The sequence below is a fragment of the Acomys russatus genome, chromosome 5 (assembly GCF_903995435.1).
Source record: "Acomys russatus chromosome 5, mAcoRus1.1, whole genome shotgun sequence".
Lineage (NCBI taxonomy): Eukaryota > Metazoa > Chordata > Mammalia > Rodentia > Muridae > Acomys > Acomys russatus.
The window spans coordinates 25,592,485-25,599,521 of NC_067141.1; positions in this window are offsets into that span (position 1 = coordinate 25,592,485).

The following is a 7,037-nucleotide window of genomic DNA, read 5'->3' on the forward strand; positions in this document are numbered from 1 at the left end:
CTAGGTCATAGCACAAGTGGACAGTGTTAGCTAAGGGATAGACCAGGGACTGGTTTACTCTCTGGATGCCCAAGTCAACCCAAGTCAATTCTGACAACGTTTACCTGTAGCTAGTGTAGACTCCACAAATTAAGCCTCAGTCACAGAAGACTGTTCCACTTAACATGCTAAGAGCAAGCCTTGGGGCCCCTTGGACTTCAGAGCAATTGGTATAAACTAAGGGTGCCCACAAACTATTCTCAAGTGAAAAAAAAAAAGCTAGAATGGCTCACAGACTTCAGGGAGACATTTAACTACTGCTGGTTTGTTTGGCAGGTTGGTTGGTTTTGTTTTTAAAGACAGGGTTTCTCTGTGTAACAGCCCTGCTGTCCTGGAATCACTTTGTAGACCAGGCTGGCCTCAAACTCACAGAGATCTATCTGCCTCTATCTCCCAAGTGCTGGGATCAAAGCCATGAGCCCACCACCACCACCACCCAGTTCAACTACTGCTGGTTTAAATTATTTAACTACATGTATGTGTGCAAGTGGTATGTGTGCACCTGAGTGCAGTGCCTGAGGAGGCCAGCAGAGGGCATCAGATCACCAGAGGAGGACATAAGAGCGCCTCAGATTAGAGTTACACATGTGAAATACCTGATATGGGTGCTGGTAACTGAACGCAGGTCCTCTGCAAGAGCAGTGTTAGTTAGCAATCAGGCATCTCCATAGCCAGCTCTAGGGACTCAGCAACAACAAGATATGGCATCACTAGCCAAGGAGATGTGACACATTCCCACTGTTGCCATGAGCCTAGTGCGCATGCACTACATCTTTTTAAAAAAAAAATAAGAAAATAAGATACCAGGCAACAGATATTATATAGAGGTTTATTAAATGAACATGGGGAGAGAAAAAGAAAAAGCATGCCCAAGACAGAGAGAGAGACAGAAACAGAGAGAGACAGAGAGAAGAGAAGGGAAAGAGGTGAGAGAGAGAGATGAGAGAGAAAGGGGGTAAAAGGTAAGAGAGAAAGGCGAGGTGGGTCTGTCTTTTTATATACTGGGCAGAGCCACGCCCCTGTGGCAGGTAGGCAGGCTGAAGCAGAATCCTAACAACATCCCCTTATAAAAAGGACCTCTTCCCTTCCCCACACACACTCTTTTTTCCTCCACCCTCACCCAGAGGCTGCCTCTGCATCCTCTCCCTTAATAAACTTCCCACACAGCCGCCGGGCGTGGTGGCGCATGACTTTAATCCCAGCACTCAGGGAGGCAGAGGCAGGCAGATCTCTGTGAGTTCGAGGCCAGCCTGGTCTACAAAGTGAGTCCAGGACAGCCAAGGCTACACAGAGAGACCCTGTCTTGAAAAACTAAATAAATAAACTTCCACATGAGATCTGTCACACTGTGTGATTCTATGGCATCCACCACACAGACTGTAACAAGCAGGAAGTGCTCCTAAGCACTGAGCCATCTCTCCAACTCCTACAATTGCTTTACTGCGACGCTCAGGGTTCAGGGATAGCTCAAAGGAAGAGGTGTGTAGGACATGTTCTGACAGACATGTCCCTCTGTGCTTCCTCAAGATGCATCACCTTCCTGAGGCTTCCAAGGCTTCTTGTTCCAGCTAGAAGGTATCTGTGCCTATTGTTCAGGATTTTTATGAGGTTTCCTTAAATAAGCCAGATCTTGGCCACGCTGACGTCTGTAATCAGTCATCAGGCTGGTCCCTCTGGCAATCACACCTTACCCTCCAGGAGTTCCCTCATTAGCATAAAGTTAGCAATGATGGAAAAGGTTTAGCATGAATAACAAAACCTCTCTCCCTTTCAGGAAACTTCAGGGGGGTTAGAAACCAGCCACCGGATTAACATGAAACAAATATGTCTTCTCATTACATCATAACTCTGCATAGCTCCTCTGGGGAAGACCTCTTCCGTGTTCTCTCTCTCTCTCTCTCTCTCTCTCTCTCTCTCTCTCTCTCTCTCTCTCTCTCTCTCTCTCTTTCTCTCTCTGTGGTGACTGCTCCACTGGGCCTCTGTTAGACTGTCCACTGAAGGCCTGGTGTCTCCTCATAAGCAGTTCCCAATGAGGCAGCCAGCTCTATCAGAAAAAGCCACAGAACAGAACTATTGTCTGCCATAACCTTATCAGGAGGAGAAGCAATATCCATCACTCTGACTGTGTCCTATGGGCTAGATGCAAATCACCTGGTTCCGGGCCAGATCTAGGCCTCAAGGCCCCCCTCCCGCCCCCACCCCACTAAAAGGATATAATCACAGGGAACTGAAGTGCAAGACATCTCACTTATCAGTCTTTTCTATCAAATGCTATAAAACTTGTGTTAGAGACAAGGAATTAACAGGAGGCAGAGGCAGGTGAAGGAATCTCTGTGAGTTCAAGGCCAGCCTGGTCTACGGAGTGAGTTTCAGGACAGCCAGGGCTGTTACACAGAGAGACCCTGTGTAACAGGATTAAAATCTTTTGATCTGCCCCACCTTGTGAGACTTTCATGCAAACATCTTAATCCTCCCCACCTAGTAAAAGCTTTGCTTACACAAAAAGGCTGACTGCTCTGTCCTGGAGTCTGATGGTCTGGAGCAGTCAGCCCTTCCTTCATCTCCTGTGCAGCAGTTCTCCTCAGACTGAATAAGACGGGGCAGCTGGACTCCAGCCAGTGGGGGAGCAGACGCAGACGCTGCCACCTGAGTTAAGATAAACACCAGACGCACTTCTTCTGTCTAAGTTTGCTCTTCCCAAGCACACCCTCCTGGCGAAGAGGCAAGTTCACCTTGTCCAGGCACCTCAGTTGGAGTGATGGTCTTTTTTTGTTTGTGACCCAAAACATATTTCCTTCCTTCTTTTTTTTTTTTTTTTTTTCTTCCACTTTTTGTTTTTTGTTTGTTTCTTTTGTTTTGTTTCAAGACAGGGTTTCTCTGTGTAGCCCTGACTGTCCTGGAACTCACTCTGTAGACCATGCTGGCCTCAAACTCAGAGATCCGCCTGCCTCTGCTTCCCAAGTGCTGGGATCACAGGGGGGTGGGGTGTGTCACCACGCCCGGCCTGTGAGCACATTTCTAACATGGGCATCCTTAGGAATTGTCTTTACTATAATTGAGTGGGGCTGGATAAATGATGAAGGCTTCACTGGGCGCAGAGCAGAGAACTGAATTTGCTCAACCATACTGGGCGCCAAGGAACCTGTCACTCCTGAGCTGATGCTGATAAACTGAGCCTGGAGGAGCTCTGGAAGAGTCCCTCGCAAGGCTGGATAATGGGGTGGACTGGAACAGTATCCCACAACGGCCCTAGCCTCCTACCACCCACTGAGTCCACAGCCACAGACCCAGCAGATGTGCTCCCCACAGCTCCAGAGCCACAGCAGGATGCTTCCTGTGCCAGTGGGCTTAGTCAGATGAGTTTGGGGTGCAGATGAGAAGAGGACCTTGATGGAAATTCCTTTCCTTGCCCGCCCCCAGCCATGCAAACAGAACAGGAGATTCATACTGGAACCCATTTCTCTCCCCGCCCCCCAACCTCCCCGAGCCCCATAAAACAAAAAAGAGCCAACGTGCACCTCACACTGCACCCTGCCACTCTCACCACAACAGGGCTGTATTTGCCAGCAGTTCGTTTGTGGTCTGAGGCCTTGGATCCTGCAGTGGAGAGAAATGACCTCTTGGTGGAGACACTGGCTTGGGCTCAGCCCCTAGGGTTCTCATCCCTCCTGGAGTCACTGCAGGAATCTTTCCTGGCAATGCCAGCCCTTCTCTCCCAAGAGCCCCGGAGTCTGTGCCAACTGTGGCCGGAAGTCAGAAACACCCCCTCAGCCTCTCAACACTGCCCGGGATGTTACCTGGACTGTGCCTACCACCTCAGTGACCTTCCAAATACAGAACCGAATCCTGAACCCTCACCCACACCCCACCCAGCTCGGCAAGTACTCCAGGAGATAGAGAAGGCTTGAGGGGGCCAGGGAGACTGGACCCTAACCCTGGCCTGACAGGGTGAGGTCCAAACTGTGACTGCTCCAGAGGCTTCCTGCAGGTGCACCAGGGCCCCTTGCACACTATGGAACTGGGCTTCGTGGTCAGCCTGAGCAACAAGCATATGCCCACATGGATTTGGACAGGTAGCTTTGTGGATTTTGTTCGTTCATTCACTCATTTACATGTGCATTTATTGAGCACCTACTGAACACCAGGAATATCCTACACACTGTTGAATAACACTTCACGCGGAACAGCATAAAGTGCTTTCTAAAATCATTTGGAAGAAAGCACACATCACCAGTTTCATGGGCCTTTATCACGCACAGCCTGATACCTTGTAGGTCCTCAACTCCACATTCATAAGCCAGGGGTCACAACGATGCTGGACTCCAGTTTTGCAGAAAGAAGCCATGCCTGGTGAGGCCCCGGTCTCTAAGCCCATTCTCCCTGCCTCCTCCCATCACATCCATCTCAGGGAAAACAGTAATGAAAAGTTCTAAAATCATACTCTCAAGCCACGTTATATACATGCCCATAATCCCAGCGTTTCGAGGCCGAGGCAGAAGGACTACCATGCATTCCAGGCCTGGTCTACAGAGCAAGACTCTGTGTCAAAGAAACAAAGCAGGGGCTGGGAACACAGCTGGTAGGATGCCCTGGCTTCAGTGCCAGGTATAGGAGTGTAGACCTATAACTCCTGTGCTAAGAGATGGAGGCAGGAGGATGAGGCATTCGGGTCATCTTCAGCTACACAGGGAGTTAAAACTAGGCTGGACTGCATGAAACCTGCTTCCCCCAACCGATCACATTCCCTTCTCCGGTGCCTCATCTCACTTCAGCCTTTTAACTACCCCCAGAAGCAGCCAGAAATGTTCCTTCTGTCACATTTGGGGAAACTGAGACTCAGATGTCTCCGTGTTTTACATAGAGTGGTGGCTCAGCTGACATACAGCCTGGGGAGGAACACGTAGGCTGGGCACAGAACCCCATACATTCCTGACCCAAGGGCTGATCCTTGTCCCTGGGGACTGACCTCTGGGGGAAAGCCAACCCCTTCCCAGGCCAGGCCTGGGCCCTACTTGCTATTTTGAGCTCCTTTACCCATGACACTAGTAACGGGAATCTGGGGAGACACCCAAATGGCTTATTTTGTTGGAGACCAGCTGATGTGGTGGCAGCTGAGGGAGAACTGAAGGGATCGGAGTCTCTAGGGTGGGTGGGGGGTGGGGTGGGGCAGGAGTGTCAGGGACTGCAGGGCAGCACTGGAGGCAGGGGCACTATGGGGATATGGGTAAAGTAGGCATGTTAGGCTGTCTTGGAAGCTGATGGAAGGAGAAGGTCAGCATCATCAAGTCAGACCACCTTCGGTCACACAAGTACATAGTTAGGTCAAAAGTCCCCACACAACAGGAAGTTAGTGAGCCCTAGACTGTGCATTCCTGACTGAGCCTGAGGCTGAGCATGTCAGGAGCTGTGGAGACAGAGACTCCCCCAAAAAGGTCTGTCCTTGACAGTACCTCCTAGCACAGTGGTTCTCAGCCTGTGAGCCAAGACCCCCACAGGTTCGTATGTTTACATCATGATTTATAACAGTAGCAAAATTAAAGTTATGGTGTAGTGATAAAATAATTTTGTGGTTGGGGGGTCACCACAATATGAAAAGCTATTTTTAAAAGTCGCAGCGTTAGGAAGGTTGAGAACCACTGTTCTGAAGAGAGAGGTCATTGGTACCTGTCTGAAAGCATGTTGTCCATGCTGAGGGACAAGTTGGAAGGATACTGTCTCAGGAATAGCTTTAGAGGTGTCCCCACCTATGGGCATTTTTGTTTTGTTTTTCAAGACAGGGTTTCTCCGTGTAGCTGTCCTGGACTCTCTTTGTAAAGCAGACTGGCCTTTCACTCACAGAGATCTGCCTGCCTCTGCCTCCCTAAGTGCTGAGATTACAGGCATGCATCACTGTGTATGGCTCAGAGCAGTAGTGGGGAATTGAACCCTGGACCTTCAGACTAAGGATCTGAAGCTTTATCAACTAAACTATCTAGGCTTCCTTAATGGGCGTTCTTACCACTCCCATCTCATGCAGGCTGTTCATGGGGAAGGTGGAAGGCATCATCAATGTTTAGTGGAGTTGTTAGAGCCAGAGGCTGGCCACCACAGACCCAAACAAGCCAGGCTCAGGCCCTCCCTCAATAGGCAAGATACACAGAGAAGTCACAATGAAGAAAACCAGAGAAAGGAGAAAGGCCACTCAATGTGGCCACACTGGGGAGAGGAACAGAGAATCCAGTGAGCCCCTAAAGCTCATCTTTGTGGTCCTGATGGGAGGCTTGGGTTTAAACAGAGGGCAGGAGGTGTGCACAGCTGGATTGTCCTGGTGGAGTATAGTCCGGTCCATCATCACTGACTTGGCTCCAGTCTCAGCTGTAAGGCTGACAAATTGTCAAACTGTGTGCAAACTCTTCTGTGTCTCACTCTGGCTGGTACCAGGCTTCAGCCACTCCCTTTGCCAGCGTGAGACCCCCTGAGAAATTCCAATGTCTTGGACCATCATTCAGTAATCTGATGGCCAAAGTATGGGGCACAGATGCCTCTTTAAAACTTCTTCATTCACCAGGCGATGGTGGCTCGGGCCTTTAATCCCAGCACTTGGGAGGCAGAGGCTGGCTGATCGTTGTGAGTCTGAGGCCAGCCTGGTCTACAAAGCAAGTCCAGGACAGTCAAGGCTACATAAAGAAACCCTGTCTCCAAAACAAAAAACAAAAAACAAACAAAAACAAACAAAAAACAAAACAAACAAAAAACTTCATTCGCCAGCATGGGAGTAGACACCTTTAATCCCAGAGGCCAGCCTGATCGACATAGTGAATTCCAGGACAGCCATGGCTACATGGTGAGACCCTTTCTAAATAAAACAAAACAAAAAGCAATCATTGAATATCTTCATTCATACTAGGATGGTTAGTCAGCTTGTCCCTCAGCTGTGGACAGCACGATACTTGGACTGGCACTAACCTGTGGCCTCTACCTCTATCAGGAACCCAGGGCAAACTCCAATTCTCATCAGT